The following is an 18,222-nucleotide window of genomic DNA, read 5'->3' as shown; positions in this document are numbered from 1 at the left end:
AACCTACACAGTCCCTGCCTGTATACTGCTGTTCTGAGGATATAGGGCCTGGGGGCCCCACGCCTTTCCTTTTTTTTAATATGGGAATGGGGTTCCCCTTAATATCCATACAAGACCCAAAGGGGCTGGTAATGGGCAGGGGGAGCTACCTATGCCATTTTTCTTAATGATCTTCATCCATGTTGCCGGGACCAGATATTACATTAAAACCGCAAGCAGTTTTAAATGACTTTTTTTCTGTTAGAAATATCATTTTGTGCAGGGACTGTTCTAAACACGGGAAACACGTGGCACTTCACAGGCATACTACAGACACCCCCCAGGTACCATATTTAAAGGAATACTTCACTTTTTTTCACTTTAAGCTTCATTAAAATCAGTGCTCCCAAAAAACTGCAGATTTTAAAACTTTTTTTTTGCATTGATACATGTGGAAGAAGAGATTGATTCCTGGATTTTATTTTTTGGCTGGTTTTAAACGAAAGTTCAGTTACTGAAAGAATAATCTATAAGATTTGCTTATTAATTAAAAAAAAGTATAATTAATAGAAAATAAAACAAGTGGCGCCTTCATAGTTTCATAGTTAGTAAGGTTGAATAAAGACACCAGTCCATCCAGTTCAACCTGAGTGAGTGTCTACAATTGTCCCTATCCCTGTACATTGCACTCTCATCGCTCCCTACCGTCAAGGATCCCACAATCCAAGGTCCCCGTTCATATACTAGGGGCCAATTTTTGAACAGAAGCCAATTAACCTACCTGCATGTCTTTGGAGTGTGGGAGGAAACCGGAGTACCCGGAGGAAACCCGCACAGGGAGAACATGCAAACTCCAGGCAGGTAGTGTCGTGGTTGGGATTTGAACCAGCAACCTTTCTTACTGCTAGGTGAGAGTGCTAACCACTACACCAATATGCCACCCTAAAGTGGTGGATGATCCATTGGCTGGTCATTGGCTGCCTGGCCCCCGTTGGTTCTTGTGGATTGTATTGTGTGAACAATACCCTCTTCATTCCTCCAAAACGACTTGCTGTCTACTCGCCATCGTGAAGCAAGCCGGAATTTCAATCCTACAATCCCCATTTGAACCCCCCCCACCAATCCCGCATCTGCTGCAAATTCACCTCCGAGTGGATTTACAGTACATCTTATACCAAGACGTGCCAGGGACCGGTCAACGTTAATTCCGGAGAAGGATTATAATTTGTGTGACCCCAGGACAGTTCTGAGGAATTATTATTGTACAACTTCCCCTATTTCCTCCAAAATGATGAAATAAGAGAGCTGACCGGGCCCCGGAGAAGTCAGGGGGGGGGGGGGGGGCAGGAAGTATGGGAGAAGAAAGTGATTTAAAAAGAGGAACTTTTATATCGAGAGCTCCAAAAACCTAAGAAAGCCACCGAGGAGGACAACAGACTACAAGGTGAGATGGAAAGAGAGGAATAATATGTCTGTTCTGTTATCTATGGATCTGTCTATAACAGTGATGGGGAACCTCGGCACCCCAGATGTTTTGGAACTACATTTCCCATGATGCTCTAGCACTCTGCAGTGTAGTGGACCATCATGGGAAATGTAGTTCCAAAACATCTGGGGTGCCAAGGTTCGCCATCACTGGTCTATAACAAAGTCTTCTACAGGACATGTCGGTGCCCTATAAGGACCTACAGCTTACTCAAGAAGACCCAACACCCATCAAGAGTCCCACTGGAATCTGTTCGACTTACCAAGGTATGAACCACCATAAAGAGGTAGCCCTCACCCCGGGAAAAGGGCCGCCGATTTGTGTCCCCAGGATCTTCTCCCACCAGTATAGCGCCAGCGGGGCAAACAACAACATTCTACAAAAAAGACAAAAGATGGGGCTTCTGGACTTTTTAGGCACCATGTATAAAATGACAATCATAGAATAAAGATAAAAATCAACATTTTATTAAGAACATATTATTTTTTCCATTGTACTAGACAACAGAGATTGCTAAAAGAACATCTAATCACAGCAGGACTCATATCCTCCATAATATACAGACTATACCGCCATTTCACATTTTCACTTTTGGAAATAGATAGTAAACATTTAATACATAATCTTCAGAAATATGATTATTCTACTCGCGGTATTAAGTGTACTGCTTGAGAAGGAGAAAGCTCTACATGTTTCGCGTGTTTTAACACGCTTCTTCTGGAGCGAGAGATTTGTGTGACTAGTAAACTGACAAAGAAACAAAACAAAATAAAAAAATATTAATATTAATTAATCATACAAAAATATTATACAACATCATATCCCTTACAGAATAGGTACTAAACAACATAAGTCAACATATGATGTATTGCAGATTAATAACAGGAATGGGGATCACACTGTCAAAACCAGGGGGAGGCCAATAGCGTATATATAGGTCACCATGGGGACATGTAAAACATAATAGCTAAATTTCAATAGTAACAAGAGGTAAAAAAAGGAAAGACAGAAACTCACTCAAAAAAGTGGGTTCAAAACGAGGGACCCCCGAACAAGGACACCACTCTCATATCACACAGACCTTCACAAGACCACCAACAGCCACAAGGTGGCATCACTGGCCCACAGGGCAAATATTTGGGGGCTACTGCCCTGCAAGCTATCCAAATTTTGAATACACCAGCACAAACCCACACTTCACTAGTTCCAAACACTTCAATAGAAAATGGTGGGAATCGGCTGATTCCAACAAATGCAGGCTCAAATGTGAGTGATCATATACCGACGGGTAACTCACTTGGCAACGCCACTCCATCTTCTCAATTACAATCTTGTACACGTTAGATGCACATGTTGCTCCCTGCAGATCTACTTCTACCCTAAATTTTCACACACCCTACAACACTCCCCTTCCAACATAAGATCTGATCTAGATGTTATTAACCTCACACCATACACTTTAAATAAGGATGAGATTGATGTCCTCCGGCTAGGCCTCAGCTTCTGTCCATCAATGAAGATGGACAAATACGAAGTTATAAAAGATCTTTACCTGTTTTCCCGAAATTTGACTTATAATTTTTTATTTGATGAGGATCGACAACGATCTTTGCAAGATAAGAATATTTCTGAGCAAGTAAAAAAAACTACACCATGGAGGACTTTCGAGCCCTTAGAGACTTAATGCTACTTCTTGAAGAAAGCGAGCGAAATACTGAATCTACTGGTCAATTGATTGATTCCGGTGGTATGACAGCTTCTAGATGCCTTACATCAAAACAGTTCAAACTTAAGTCACAGCGTTTCCCAGACCTAATGACGAATCCAAATATCTGGGCCTTTTTAATGGGTACCATTAGTGAAATCAAAAGCCTTACTGTTGATCCGAAACCCAATAATTTATCACCCTCTCAGTTGCAAGCTATCCAAACCCTCAAGAGAAATTCAGATTTGGAAATTAAGGCCTCCGACAAGGGTGGCAATGTTGTTTTAATGACCAAACAGTCCTATGAGACAATGGTAATGAATATCTTACGTAACCGCGACTGGTATGAACGCATTAATGTCAGTAAAATTGAAAACTATAGGAAGGAATATTTGGCCATTATTGGAGGGGCCTATGAACAAGGCCTCATTAATCAGGATCTCTATAACTATCTGAATGTAAAAAAATCCACGTCTGGCGATGTTCTATGCATTACCTAAGATACATAAACATCCGACTAAACCTCCGGGTAGATCCATAGTGTCAGGTATAGGCTCTCTCACTGAGAAGGCGAGTCGTTTAATCGACTCCATTTTGATGCCACATGTCATGGCTTTACCATCTTTTATAAAAAGACACAGCAGACCTTCTAAAATACATCGAGGGTATGGTCGTGCCTTCCGATGCTCTGCTTGTGACTTTGGATGTGGAAGCTTTGTATTCTAGCATCCCTCATGAGCAGGGCATCGGGACCATACGGACCTTCCTTCGTGAACAGGATCACCACAAATGGGAATACTGTGAGTTTATTCTTGACCTCCTCAAATTTGTATTGACTCGAAACTGTTTTGTTTTCAAGGAATCCCACTTCCTCCAGGTACAGGGGGTGGCCATGGGCACTTGTTGTGCGCCGGCCTACGCAAACCTGTACGTGGGGGGGTGGGAACGAGCAATTTTTTTTCTGATGATGCATTAACTACATTTATAGACCAGGTGCTATGCTGGTTACGCTTTATTGATGATATTTTCATCATATGGTCGGGGACTTTAACCTCCCTAATTTCATTTATTGATAATCTCAATAATAATGCATTTAACTTGAAATTTACAGTTTCTAGTGACTTATGCAGTGTCACCTTTTTAGACCTTGTGATCAACAAGGATGACACTGGCCATATCTCGTCTACACGTGCCTTCCGATGCTCTGCTCGTGACTTCGGACGTAGAAGCTTTGTATTCTAGCATCCCTCACGAGCAGGGCATCGGTACTATACGGACCTTCCTTCGTGAACAGGATCATCACAAATGGGAATACTGTGAGTTTATTCTTGACCTCCTTAAATTTGTATTGACTCGAAACTGTTTTTTGTTTTCAAGGAATCCCACTTTCTCCAGGTACAGGGGGTGGCCATGGGCACTTGGTGTGCACCGGCCTACGCAAACCTGTACGTGGGGGGTGGGAACGAGCAATTTTTTTCTGATGATGCATTAACTACATTTATGGACCAGGTGCTATGCTGGTTACGCTTTATTGATGATATTTTCATCATATGGTCGGGGACTTTAACCTCCCTAATTTCATTTATTGATAATCTCAATAATAATGCATTTAACTTGAAATTTACAGTTTCTAGTGACTTATGCAGTGTCACCTTTTTAGACCTTGTGATCAACAAGGATGACACTGGCCATATCTCGTCTACATTGTTTAGAAAAGATACAGCGGGCAATACGCTCCTACATGCTGCTAGTGCCCTTCCAACTTCTCTAATACGAAGTATTCCGTCAGACGAAACTGTACATCTACCGATTTTAAGTTACAGGCTAACCTTCTCCGCGATCCACTAAAAGCCAGAGGCTATAGTAAGACTGTGCTGCGGAGTGCTTTTAATAAAGCGCTTCGCCAACCTCGGAATGCTGTATTGTACAAAACCAAAACTGCCAGTGACAAGGTAACTGTTAGATACATCACAAGGTATTCAAAAAAACATCAGGAAATACGAAACATTCTTACTGACCATTGGTCATTACTTTATAGAGACCCCATACTGGACAAATATTTGAATCCACGATCGTTACGAGACAAATTAACTTCCAGTCACTATTCTGTCAATCTGGGAATGGATCGCAAACCTTGGGGGATAACGATATGTGGCAACTGTGCATTTTGTCCTTGGATTAATGTGGGCACTCGATTCTATCTTCCTAATGGGGAATTGTTTATCCCCAAATTTCATGCTGACTGCAATACACAAGGGGTAGGGTATCTGATGCTCTGCCAATGCGGTGTATTCTACATTGGCAAGACCATCAGATGCTTCCGTGTGCAGATAAAGGATCATGTTTACTACTCTTCAGAAGGCAAGATGGTTACCTCAGTGAGTAGGCATTTAGACCTATATCACAAATTTGACACTTCAGTGGTATCGTTTATAGCTTTGGCTGTAATCCCTCGAAACCCCCCGGGGAGGGGACTGGGATAGACACATTTTGCGTAAGAAGACTATATGGATAGAACATCTAAATGCAACACAGCCCCCAGGTATCAACGAGACCCAGTCTTATAAACCCTTTCTATAGTGGCCTCCTTGTCTGTTTTTTCAGGTAAATACATAAGTAGACAGCTAGGTGTAGTTTTGGGAATTAGCTAACCTATTTTTGCCATTTGAATAATAACTATAGAGATGTAAAATCTTCTGACATTACCCGTTTCCCAACTGTCCACACATGAACATTACCACCTACTGTAATGTTAATTCAGTAAAAGTGAAAATAAAAATAATAAAAAAACAACAATCAAATTTGATTCGAATACCCTAGTAGTTTAGGGTCAGTATTAATATTCCATTCAGGAGTATTGATTTGATGATTGATTTAGATCTTATAATTATGATATTGTTATGTTATTATATACTTTCTTTTCGTTTTTTTGGCTTATGGGGATTGTAGAGGGTCGGGGTTGGTGGTCGTTGTCCGACTTGGGGTGGGGACCTCGTTTGCCCTGTTTTGGCTATGGTTGCCTGGCTCCCCGACGTGTATTACACGCTGGGGAAGGTGCATTGCCTAGGACTTCCGCTGGCCTGCGGGGAGGGGGGAGCGGTCTCCTGTGTCTCTCCGCCGGCCAATCATAGGACGCCCGGCGGATTTTTCGACCTAACGCGTTGTACGCTTGCGCGTGACGCGGGCGGCGAATCTGCCCAGTGTCCATTCGGCCGACTTGAATGACGTCACGTCGAATGCAATTCTATTGGTGACCACAAGGCGGGGCATGTATTCTTATCAACAATGCCTTGTGAAAAGCTCGGCACAGCTGTCGGATGATGAGATAAATAAAACAGTTTATTAACCAGCATGCTCTGCACTTACTTTGCACAGCTGATCTGGGAAAAGCCGCGTACACACGTAGCGGTATGTCCGACGTACTTAGTCTGGCAGACTTCCCGCCAGACTGTCCGTCGGACTTTCTGAATGGGCTACTTGCCCACACATGGCACTTTTTGAGCGGACTAATACGGCGTACTAAGTCCACCCTACTTTTGAAATGAACGGACTCGCCCATACGCGCAGAGGAAAGTCCACTCATTTCGAGCGTGTCTCCAGGTAGGCGGGGCCCGCGAAGGAGACGTCGCTGGCCCCGCCGCCTGGTATGGACTTAAAGGGGAACCCCAACGCCGAAAAAAATCGGCATGGGGTCCCCCCCAAGTCCACAACAGACCCTTGTCCGAGCACGCTACCCGGCCGGCCAGGAAAGGGGCGCGAGCGAGCGCCCCCCCCTCCTGAGCCGCACCAGGCCGCGTGCCCTCAACATGGGGGGTGCCTTGGGGAAGGGGGGCCGCGCAGCCCCCCCACCCCAAAGCACCTTGTCCCCATGTTGATGATAACAAGGGCCTCTTCCCGACAACCCTGGCCGTTGGTTGTCGGGGTCTGCGGGCGGGGGGCTTATCGGAATCCGGGAGCCCCCTTTAATAAGGGGGCCCCCGGATACCGGCCCCCCACCCTATGTGAATGAGTATGGGGGTACAATGTACCCCTACCCATTCACCTGTAAAATAAAAGTACAAAAAAAACACAACACACGAGATAAAATACTTTATTGCACAGCTCCGAGGGTCTTCCGTCTTCGGGGGTCTTCTCGCCGGACTCCTCCGCTATCTTCTTGTAGCTCTTTTGCTAGCGGAGGAGTCCGGCTTTCTGCCTCTTCTTCCGACTTCGGGGGTCTTGTCCCCCTCTTCGGTTCTTCTGCCGGGCCACCGCGCCTTCTTCTAGCTCTTTTACAGGCGGTGACCCTGTCTTCTGTTGCCGCCGCCGCCTTCCGCTCTTCTTCTTCTCCTGGAGATGTTGACTCGACGTTCTCTCCGGCCGCAATGCCAGGGACGCGCTGCGCTGCCACTTATATAGGGACAAGGGGCGGTGTCACATGGGTTGTTTATATTTTTTTTTTCTACTATGATTGCCCTTGTGACCTACTAAATAATTGGTGGCTCTCTTACTCTTAGGATATCGTGGCCAAAAAGTAAAACAAGATAAAATAATAAAAAACCTTTTCTCCTGAACTGGAGGCATTTGAACATTGAAACTGCAGCAGTCCTCTGTGGGATTGGGAATCAGCCTTGTGGGGGGTCCCTCGTTTTGAACCCACTTTTTTGAGTGAGTTTCTGTCTTTCCCTTTTTTTTACCTCTTGTTACTATTGAAATTTAGCATGTCCCCATGGTGACCTATATATATACAGTGGTGTGAAAAAGTGTTTGCCCCCTTCCTCATTTCCTGTTCCTTTGCATGTTTGTCACACTTAAGTGTTTCGGAACATCAAACCAATTTAAACAATAGTCAAGGACAACACAAGTAAACACAAAATGCAATTTGTAAATGAAGGTGTTTATTATTAAAGGTGAAAAAAAATCCAAACCATCATGGCCCTGTGTGAAAAAGTGATTGCCCCCCTTGTTAAAACATACTATAACTGTGGTTGTCCACACCTGAGTTCAATTTCTCTAGCCACACCCAGGCCTGATTATTGCCACACCTGTTCACAATCAAGGCATCACTTAAATAGGAGCTGCTTGACACAGTAAGGTCCACCAGAAGATCCTTAAAAGCTACACATCATGCCGAGACCCAAAGAAATTCAGGAACAATTGAGAAAGAAAGTAATTGAGATCTATCAGTCTGGAAAGGGTTATAAAGCCATTTCCAAAGCTTTGGGAATCCAGCGAACCACAGTGAGAGCCATTATCCACAAATGGCGAAGACATGGAACAGTGGTGAACCTTCCCAGGAGTGGCCGGCCGCCCAAAATTACCCCAAGAGCGCAGCGACGACTCATCCAAGAGGTCACAAAAGACCCCACAACAACGTCCAAGGAACTGCAGGCCTCACTTGCCTCAGTTAAGGTCAGCGTTCATGCCTCCACCATCAGGAAAAGACTGGGCAAAAATGGCCTGCATGGCAGAGTTCCAAGGAGAAAACCACTGCTGAGCAAAAAGAACATCAAAGCTCCTCTCAATTTCTCCACAACACATCTTGATGATCCCCAAGACTTTTGGGACAACATTCTGTGGACCGATGAGACAAAAGTGGAACTCTTTGGAAGGTGTGTGTCCAAGTATATCTGGCGTAGAAGGAACACTGCATTTCATAAAAAGAACATTATACCAACAGTAAAATATGGTGGTGGTAGTGTGATGGTCTGGGGCTGTTTTGCTGCTTCAGGACCTGGAAGACTTGCCGTGATAAAAGGAACTATGAATTCTGCTTTCTACCAAGAGATCCTGAAGGAGAATGTCCGACCATCTGTTCGTGTACTCAAGCTGAAACCAACTTGGGTTCTGCAGCAGGACAATGATCCTAAACACACCAGCAAGTCCACCACCGAATGGCTGAAGAAAAACAAAATGAAGACTTTGGAGTGGCCTAGCCAAAGTCCTGACCTGAATCCTATTGAGATGTTGTGGTATGACCTTAAAAAGGCCGTTCATGCTCGAAAACTCTCTAATGTAACTGAATTAGGACAATTCTGCAAAGATGAGTGGGACAAAATTCCTCCAGGACGCTGTAAAAGCCTCATTGCACGTTATCGCAAACGCTTGGTTGCAGTTGTTGCTGCTAAGGGTGGCCCAACCAGTTATTAGGTTTAGGGGGCAATCACTTTTTCACACAGGGCCATGATGGTTTGGATTTTTTTCACCTTTAATAATAAACACCTTCATTTACAAATTGCATTTTGTGTTTACTTGTGTTGTCCTTGACTATTGTTTAAATTGGTTTGATGTTCCGAAACACTTAAGTGTGACAAACATGCAAAGGAACAGGAAATGAGGAAGGGGGCAAACACTTTTTCACACCACTGTATATATACGCTGCCCCCCCCCCCCTGGTTTTGACAGTGTGATCCCCATTCCTGTTATTAATCTGCAATACATCATATGTTGACTTATGTTGTTTAGTTCCTATTCTGTTAGGGATGTGATGTTGTATAATATTTTTGTATGATTAACCTCTTGAGACCCGCGCTATAGCTGAATGACGGCTACATTGCATCTATTGACGTCGTCCCGTGCACGAGCGGCCTGCGCGCCCCCTGAGGGGCGCGCGCGGCGGCGCTCTGTGACCGGCGAGTCTATGAGACTCGCCTGATCACCGATCCGAGCAAGGGGGTCGATCCCGACCCCTTACCACGTGATCAGCTGTCAGCCAATGACAGCTGATCATGTGACAAAACAGAGCCGGTAATCGGCTATTTTTCCTCCTCGCGCTGACAGCACGAGGAGAGAAAAAAAAAAAGCTGATCACCGGCGGCCGTGATCGGGACATCGGTCCCAATCACGGCCAGTGTATCAGGACCCACCTGCCCCCTGCAAGTAACCCCCAGAGCCTTAATAAGGTGCCACCCAGCAGTGCCACCCATCAGTGCCCATAATGCCACCCAGCAGTGCCATACATCAGTGCCCACAGTGCCATACATCAGTACCCACAGTGCCATACATCAGTACCCACAGTGCCACCTATCAGTGCCCACAATCTGCCTCAACATTGCTGCACCTCAGTGCCACATATCTGTGCCCATCAGTGTCATCTACCATTGCCCATCAGTAGTGCCCAGCAGAGCCACCTATCAGAGCCACCTATCAGTGGTACCTATCAGTGCCCCTTAGTGCCACCCATCCGGGCCACATATCCGTGCCCATCAGTGTCATCTACCAGTGCCCATCAGTAGTGCCCAGCAGAGCCACCTATCAGAGCCACCTATCAGTGGTACCTATCAGTGCCCCTTAGTGCCACCCATACGTGCCCATCAGTGTCATCTACCATTGCCCATCAGTAGTGTCCAGCAGAGCCACCTATCAGTGGTACCTATCAGTGCCCCTTAGTGCCACCCATCCGTGCCACATATCCGTGCCCATCAGTGTCATCTATCAGTGCCCATCAGTAGTGCCCAGCAGAGCCACCTATCAGTGGTACCTATCAGTGCCACCCATCAGTGCCGCCTTATCTGTGCCCATCAGTACTGCCTTATCTGTGCCCATCGGTGCCACCTTATCTGTGCCTATTAGTGTTCCCTTAACTGTGCCTATTAGTGCCCACCAGTGCCGCCTATCAGTGCCGCCTCATCAGTGCATTTCAATTAAGGAGAAAAATGTCCTGTTTGCAAAATTTTATAACAAACTATTAAACATGATTTATTTATTTTTTTTTTGCAAAAAATAAAACTCCGAGCTGGAATTAAATACCACCAAAAGAAATCTCTATTTGTGGGGGAAAAAAATGATAAAAATGTGGGTACAGTGTTGTATGACCGCGTACTTGTCATTCAAAGTGCATCAACGCTGAAAATTGGTCTGGGCAGGAGGGGGGGGGGGGGGGGGGGGTTTAAGTGCCCAGTAAGCAAGTGGTTAATATTAATATATATTTTTTTTTTTGTTTTGTTTTTGTTTCTTTGTCAGTTTACTAGTCACACAAATCTCTCGCTCCAGGAGAAGCGTGTTAAAACGCGCGAAAACATGTAGAGCTTTCTCCTTCTCAAGCAGTACACCTAATACCGCGAGTAGAATAATCATATTTCTGAAGATTATGTATTAAATGTTTACTATCTATTTTTTATAAAGTGAAAATGGCGGTATAGTCTGTATATTATGGAGGATAGGAGTCCTGCTGTGATTAGATGTTCTTTTAGCAATCTCTGTTGTTTAGTACAATGGAAAAAAATAATATAAAAATACATAAAAAAATTGCAACTTAAAAAAAGTCCACTTTTTCATATATATATATATATATATAGCAGCGCATGCACACTTTTTTTTTAAAATTGTGGGACACGGACGATCCCCTTTGGGGATGCACTCACCGAACACCCGACATCAACAAGCCTTTACACTGCCATTCCACAATCCTTCTTTGGCCACTAGATGTCTCCCTTATTGGAATTCGTTTTTTCTCATCTGCTGCCACTTCCAGCAACGTCTTCTCTCTACTTCCTCCCCCCTAGGGGTCGCCACCTTTTCTTCAAGTCAAACCCGAACACTTTAGCGGCACACGGCGATTTTTTTTATAGTATAAGATATATATATATTTTACCATTAAATAACATTTCTAATCATAAGAAGTTAAGAACAAGAATCCCCCTTTACATCAGAGTCCACAGAGTCCCCCTTTACATCAGAGTGCACAGAGTCCCCCATTACATCAGAGTCCACAGAGTTCCCCCGTTACATCAGAGTCCACAGAGTCCCCCGTTACATCAGAGTCCACAGAGTCCCCCGTTACATCAGAGTCCACAGAGTCCCCCGTTACATCAGAGCCCACTGAGTCCCCCGTTACATCAGAGTCCACAGAGTCCCCCATTACATCAGAGTCCACAGAGTCCCCCGTTACATCAGAGTCCACAGAGTCCCCCGTTACATCAGAGTCCACAGAGTCCCCCCATTACATCAGAGCCCACAGAGTTCCCCTTTTACATCTGAACTCGCAGAGTTCCCTTTCACTGTAAGGGGGGACTCTGCAGACTCTGATGTAAGGGAGAACTCTAACATAAGGGATGCTCTAGGAACCCTGATTTAAGGGGGGACCCTGAGAACTCTGATGTACGGAGAAGATTCTGATGTGAAGGGGAAAACACTGTGGCCTCTGGTGTAAAGGGGAAATCTGATGTAAGGGGTGCTCTGAGAACCCTGATTTGCCTTAGTGTAATTACTCAGAGGCAGGAGAGAGAAGGGGGGGAGGCTTCAGTCACAGACAGGGATGGATGGTGAGCTCACTCACCACCTCTCATTCAGATGTATCTGAGGCTGCTGGACTTCAAATTTCCGGTCCGACTTACTTTCCTATTCTGGGGCTCAGCACCAGGGATTGGAGTGTGGGGCAGACACAGAGGGGTAGGGGTGGGGGGGGCGCAGATCGCGCCCTCTTTCCTCTCCTGTGTGTGTGTTTGGGGGGGGGGGATTGTTAGTGCTGGCTTTGGGCAGTGTTAAAGAGTGTAACAGACACTCTCAGCTTAGACAACTGCATGCAGCAACCCTGCTGGGAAGCCATAGTCCAGTTTAAATAATGTGTCCGGGTTTCAGGCAGTCTGTAACCCGGACGCATGATTCCAAACCCGAACTGTCCGGATGAATCCTGGACAGGCGGCAACCCTACTCCCGACTCACCTCTCATCTGGAACTTCCTGAGTGTGTGACATTCACAGACATGACAAGGCATGATGGGAATTGTAGTTCCTGAACAACTGGAGGGCCGTAGTTTGAGGACCCCTGGTCTAGCAGTTGCTTTTTTTTTCAAACTTTATTGCCCATTAACCGGGATGGGAGCTCAGTGGTGCCGTGGAATATACTCCAGAACACCAGACAGTAGAAGAGAAGACACTCTTTTCCGTGTGACTTCTTCTTCTTAGAACGGCCCCTGTAGCAGGGAATGGGCAGCACTGGGGCACCGTAAGCAATGTTCCACAGGCCAGCTTTAGTATTAGTGCCCCATGGGGGTATTAGTGCCCCAGGGGGTATTAGTCCCCCAGGGTTGTTAGCAGCAGCAACAGCCACCCAGATCCGGCACTCGGGTCTCCACACACAGTGACCCCGGATACCTGGATGACGCCCTCCAGCCTCAGTGAATCTTCCAGACTAGACCCCCCAGTAAAACCCCCTCTGATAGCTCCAGAGAATTCAAATAGGAAAGAAAGCGCTCACATTGCCACATCCGTCGGTTAAGGGGAACAAAAAAAGGAAGGGATACTTACTAAGTATCTCCAGGTCAGACTTTAAAAAAAAAAAGGGCATACGAAACAAATAGCAAAGGTGTAGAAAATAACAATGTTTGTTATGAAAATACAAAACACGAATAGAGCATTCAAAGGTTAAATATCATGTGAGTGTACAGTGAGCCCTTGTGCGTTGACGCGTTTCACCTTTAGTCTTCTTCAGGAGGACCCAATCAAGGTAATTCAGAGATAGCAAAGAAGAGAGCGGATCTCACTGCCTTGCAGGATAATGAACCTCGTACGTAAATATCCAGATGATGTGGATGTAATAAACTCCCAAAAAAAGGGGGGATACTTACTAAGTATCTCCAGGTCAGACTTTAAAAAAAAAGGGCATACGAAACCAATAGCAAGGTGTAGAAAATAACAATGTTTATTATAAAAATACAAAACATGAATAGAGCATTCAAAGGTTAAATATCATGTGAGTGTACAGTGAGCCCTTGTGCGTTGACTCGTTTCACCGTTAGTCTTCTTCAGGAGGACCCAATCAAGGTAATTCAGACATGGCAAAGAAGAGAACGGATCTCACTGTCTTGCAGGAGAATGAACCTCATACGTAAATATCCAGATGATGTGGATGTAATAAACTCCCCAAAAAAGGGGGGATACTTACTAAGTATCTCCAGGTCAGACTTTAAAAAAAAAAAAGGGCATACGAAACCAATAGCAAGGTGTAGAAAATAACAATGTTTATTATGAAAATACAAAACACGAATAGAGCATTCAAAGGTTAAATATCATGTGAGTATACAGTGAGCCCTTGTGCGTTGACGCGTTTCACCTTTAGTCTTCTTCAGGAGGACCCAATCAAGGTAATTCAGAGATAGCAAAGAAGAGAATGGATCTCACTGCCTTGCAGGATAATGAACCTCGTACGTAAATATCCAGATGATGTGGATGTAATAAACTCCCAAAAAAAGGGGGGATACTTACTAAGTATCTCCAGGTCAGACTTAAAAAAAAAAAAAGGGCATACGAAACCAATAGCAAGGTGTAGAAAATAACAATGTTTATTATGAAAATACAAAACATGAATAGAGCATTCAAAGGTTAAATATCATGTATATGATGCAGAGTATACAGTGAGCCCTTGTGCGTTGACGCGTTTCACCGTTAGTCTTCTTCAGGAGGACCCAATCAAGGTAATTCAGAGATGGCAAAGAAGAGAACGGATCTCACTGTCTTGCAGGATAATGAATCTCGTACGTAAATATACAGATGATGTGGATGTAATAAACTCCCAAAAAAGGGGGGATACTTACTAAGTATCTCCAGGTCAGACTTAAAAAAAAAAAAAAAGGGCATACGAAACCAATAGCAAGGTGTAGAAAATAACAATGTTTATTATGAAAATACAAAACATGAATAGAGCATTCAAAGGTTAAATATCATGTATATGATGCAGAGTATACAGTGAGCCCTTGTGCGTTGACGCGTTTCACCGTTAGTCTTCTTCAGGAGGACCCAATCAAGGTAATTCAGAGATGGCAAAGAAGAGAACGGATCTCACTGTCTTGCAGGATAATGAATCTCGTACGTAAATATACAGATGATGTGGATGTAATAAACTCCCAAAAAAAGGGGGGATACTTACTAAGTATCTCCAGGTCAGACTTTAAAAAAAAAAAAAAATGGCATACGAAACAAATAGCAAAGGGGTAGAAAATAACAATGTTTATTATGAAAATACAAAACACGAATAGAGCATTCAAAGGTTAAATATCATGTGAGTATACAGTGAGCCCTTGTGCGTTGACGCGTTTCACCTTTAGTCTTCTTCAGGAGGACCCAATCAAGGTAATTCAGAGATGGCAAAGAAGAGAACGGATCTCACTGTCTTGCAGGAGAATGAACCTCGTACGTAAATATCCAGATGATGTGGATGTAATAAACTCCCAAAAAAAGGGGGGATACATCTCCGTGGTTCACATGCAGATGACTGGGGACAGCCAAATCTGCCGATATAGGTAAATCAGGAGTGATAACCAAAACGGTTCAATAAACAGGGGCGAAAGCACTGCCAGACGGAATAATCCAGGACCAATGGCCACCTTTTAGGGTGCTGGAACAACAAAGCCAAGTTGCCCTAAACGGTTAGGTTAGTATTTTGGGAGAATGTTGGGTCGCCTATGAAGGAGGCATGTGGGGGGGAGATTTAGATAAAAAGGTTGAATTTTTTTATTGTATAATTTTCATAGTTTTTATGATTGTGAAACTATTTGATTACGGGTGTCAATGGTGCAGTTTGACATTTTTGTTTCCTTATAATATGCCTGAGGTGAAATATGGTTGGACGGAATCTCTCTCGATCCTAAGCCAAGGTATCTTGGGATTGAGAATATGCCAATGTGCCATTTGAGACCATCTGGTCTCATCTTACCCCACCGTGTAAAATTCATAATGCTAACCATAACATACAAGGCCATTCACAGCATCGTCCCCCATCTACATCACCAACCTCATCTGCAGATATCACCCAAATCCTCCCCTCCGCTCCTCCGAGGACCTCCTGCTCTCTAGCTCCCTTGTTACCTCCTCTCATGCTCTCCTTCAAGACTTCTCCAGAGCCTCTCCCATGCTCTGGAACTCCCTGCCCCGGTATGTCCAATCAGCCCCTACCCTGTCCACCTTCAGGACTTCTCCAGGGCCTTTCCCATCCTCTGGAACTCTCAGCCCTGGTATGTCCGATCAGCCCCTAACCTGTCCACCTTCAGGACTTCTCCAGAGCCTCTCCCATCCTCTGGAACTCCCTGCCCCGGTATGTCCAATCAGCCCCTACCTTGTCCACCTTCAGGACTTCTCCAGGGCCTCTCCCATCCTCTGGAACTCCCTGCCCCAGTATGTCCGATCAGCCCGTACCCTGTCCACCTTCAGGACTTCTCCAGAGCCTCTCCTATCCTCTGCAACTCCCTGCCGCGGTATGTCCGATCAGCCCCTACCTTGTCCACCTTCAGGACTTCTCCGGGGCCTCTCCCATCGTCTGGAACTCTCTGCCCTGGTATGTTCGATCAGCCCCTACCTTTTCCACCTTCAGGACTTCTCCAGGGCCTCTCCCATCGTCTGGAACTCTCTGCCCTGGTATGTTCGATCAGCCCTTACCCTGTCCACCATCAGGACTTCTCCAGAGCCTCTCCCATCTTCTGAAACTCCCTGCCCCGGTATGTCCAATCAGCCCCTACCCTGTCCACCTTCAGGACTTCTCCAGAGCCTCTCCCATCCTCTGGAACTCCCTGCCCCGGTATGTCCAATCAGCCCCTACCTTGTCCACCTTCAGGACTTCTCCAGGGCCTCTCCCATCCTCTGGAACTCCCTGCCCCAGTATGTCCGATCAGCCCGTACCCTGTCCACCTTCAGGACTTCTCCAGAGCCTCTCCTATCCTCTGGAACTCCCTGCCCCGGTATGTCCAGTCAGCCCCTACCCTGTTCACCTTCAGGACTTCTCCAGAGCCTCTCCCATCCTCTGGAACTCCCTGCCGCGGTATGTCCGATCAGCCCCTACCTTGTCCACCTTCAGGACTTCTCCAGGGCCTCTCCCATCGTCTGGAACTCTCTGCCCTGGTATGTTCGATCAGCCCCTACCCTGTCCACCATCAGGACTTCTCCAGAGCCTCTCCCATCTTCTGAAACTCCCTGCCCTGGTATGTCCAATCAGCCCCTACCCTGTCCACCTTCAGGACTTCTCCAGGGCCTCTCCCATCCTCTGGAACTCCCTGCCCTAGTATGTCAGATCAGCCCCTACCCTGTCCGCCTTCAGGACTTCTCCAGAGCCTCTCCCATCCTCTGGAACTCCCTGCCCCAGTATGTCCGATCATCCCCTACCCTGTCCACCTTCAGGACTTCTCCAGGGCCTCTCCCATCCTCTGAAACTCCCTGCCCCGGTATGTCCGATCAGCCCCTACCCTGTCCACCTTCAGGACTTCTCCAGAGCCTCTCCCATGCTCTGGAACTCCCTGCCCCGGTATGTCCAATCAGCCCCTAGCCTGTCTACCTTCAGGACTTCTCTGGGGCCTCTCCCATCCTCTGGAACTCCCTGCCCCGGTATGTCCGATCAACCCCTACCCTGTCCGCCTTCAGGACTTCTCCAGGGCCTCTCCCATCCTCTGGAACTCCCTGCCCCGGTATGTCCGATCAGCCCCTACCCTGTCCACCATCAGGACTTCTCCAGGGCCTCTCCCAACCTCTGGAACTCCCTGCCCCAGTATGTCCGATCAGCCCCTACCCTGTCCACCTTCAGGACTTCTCCAGAGCCTCTCCCATCCTCTGGAACTCCCTGCCCCGGTATGTCCAATCAACCCCTACCCTGTCCACCTTTAGGAGATCCCTGAAAACTCATTTATTCAGGGAAGCCGATCCCACCCCCACCTAACAACTGTCCCCAAGCCACCCCCATCAAATCATTCTCTGCAGCTATTACCTTTTGAACCACCACCCCCTCCCTTTAGATTGTAAGCTCTACGAGCCGGGGGCCCTCCTGTACCTTTAGTATTGAACTGTAACGGTAATTGTGTTGTCCCCCCCCCCCCCCAGCCATATGAATTTATTGATTTCTGTTTGGAATTGAGTGATTATTATTTTGTTTAGTCTAATTGGGAGTGCCGAATAATCATTATAACTGCTGTGATTCTGCCTAAAACGATATATTGAAGGATTTCCACATTTTTAATGGCGGTCTTATTTTTTTGTATTAAGGGAATGTCGTGTTTTGATGAGAGGTCTTTGATATTAGGCGGGAGGAAGATACCTAAATATGGGAGTGCGATTCTGATGACCAGGAGGGATTGAAATGGGATGGGGGAATATTT

The 18,222-nt window shown here is 45.9% G+C and overlaps 1 protein-coding gene across 1 annotated transcript in view; it reads left to right on the top strand.

Moving 5' to 3' along the window:
- The first annotated feature begins 1,645 nt into the window (after positions 1 to 1,645).
- Positions 1,646 to 18,222, top strand: part of LOC143962552 (uncharacterized) — a 64,527-nt gene continuing 47,950 nt past the window's right edge. The window contains exon 1 of the mRNA XM_077471819.1: positions 1,646 to 1,731. The gene's annotated coding sequence lies outside the window, so the exon portion shown is untranslated. The remainder of the gene's footprint in view (positions 1,732 to 18,222) is intronic.

The sequence above is a fragment of the Lithobates pipiens genome, unplaced genomic scaffold (assembly GCF_037356315.1).
Source record: "Lithobates pipiens isolate NorthernLeopardFrog02 unplaced genomic scaffold, aLitPip1_a1.2 Scaffold_8, whole genome shotgun sequence".
Taxonomy (NCBI): Eukaryota; Metazoa; Chordata; class Amphibia; order Anura; family Ranidae; genus Lithobates; species Lithobates pipiens.
The sequence above is the reverse complement of the archived record's forward strand: the minus strand, read 5'-3'. Positions and strand labels throughout refer to the sequence as shown.